General features: G+C 44.0%; 1 protein-coding gene across 2 annotated transcripts in view; it reads left to right on the top strand.

Annotated features, from left to right (window-relative positions):
• The window catches only part of LOC116853277 (phospholipid-transporting ATPase ABCA1-like), a 27,598-nt gene that overhangs the window by 13,006 nt on the left and 14,265 nt on the right, over positions 1 to 327 (top strand). The gene's annotated exons all lie outside the window — the stretch shown is intronic.

Here is a 327-nt window from a genome sequence, read left to right as displayed (position 1 = left end):
TACTTTTTCCCACCTCTCAGGCAATTTTCGAATTCCATCTCAAAAAAATGTCTCGTCTTTTGAGACGATCCAAGTTAGGAGCCAATTTTCAATTTCTGCGAAAGAAGTGACCCGGTGACCTGCCAAATCGCGCTGCATCCGTCGGAACAATCAGTAATCAGAAGAAGCAATGTCGGGCGAATACGGCAGGTGCGGTAAAATATCCCACTTGAGCGTTTCCAAATAATTTTTTACGACTTTTGCGATATGAGGCCGAGCGTTATCATGCAGAAGAATAACTTTGTCATGTCTTTGCTCGTATTCCGGCCGTTTTTCTCGTAATGCACG

Source organism: Odontomachus brunneus, unplaced genomic scaffold (genome assembly GCF_010583005.1).
Source record: "Odontomachus brunneus isolate Ranch 3 - 2012 unplaced genomic scaffold, Obru_v1 Obru_scaffold_299, whole genome shotgun sequence".
NCBI classification, from domain to species: domain Eukaryota; kingdom Metazoa; phylum Arthropoda; class Insecta; order Hymenoptera; family Formicidae; genus Odontomachus; species Odontomachus brunneus.
This window is presented reverse-complemented; position numbering and strand designations above follow the sequence as displayed.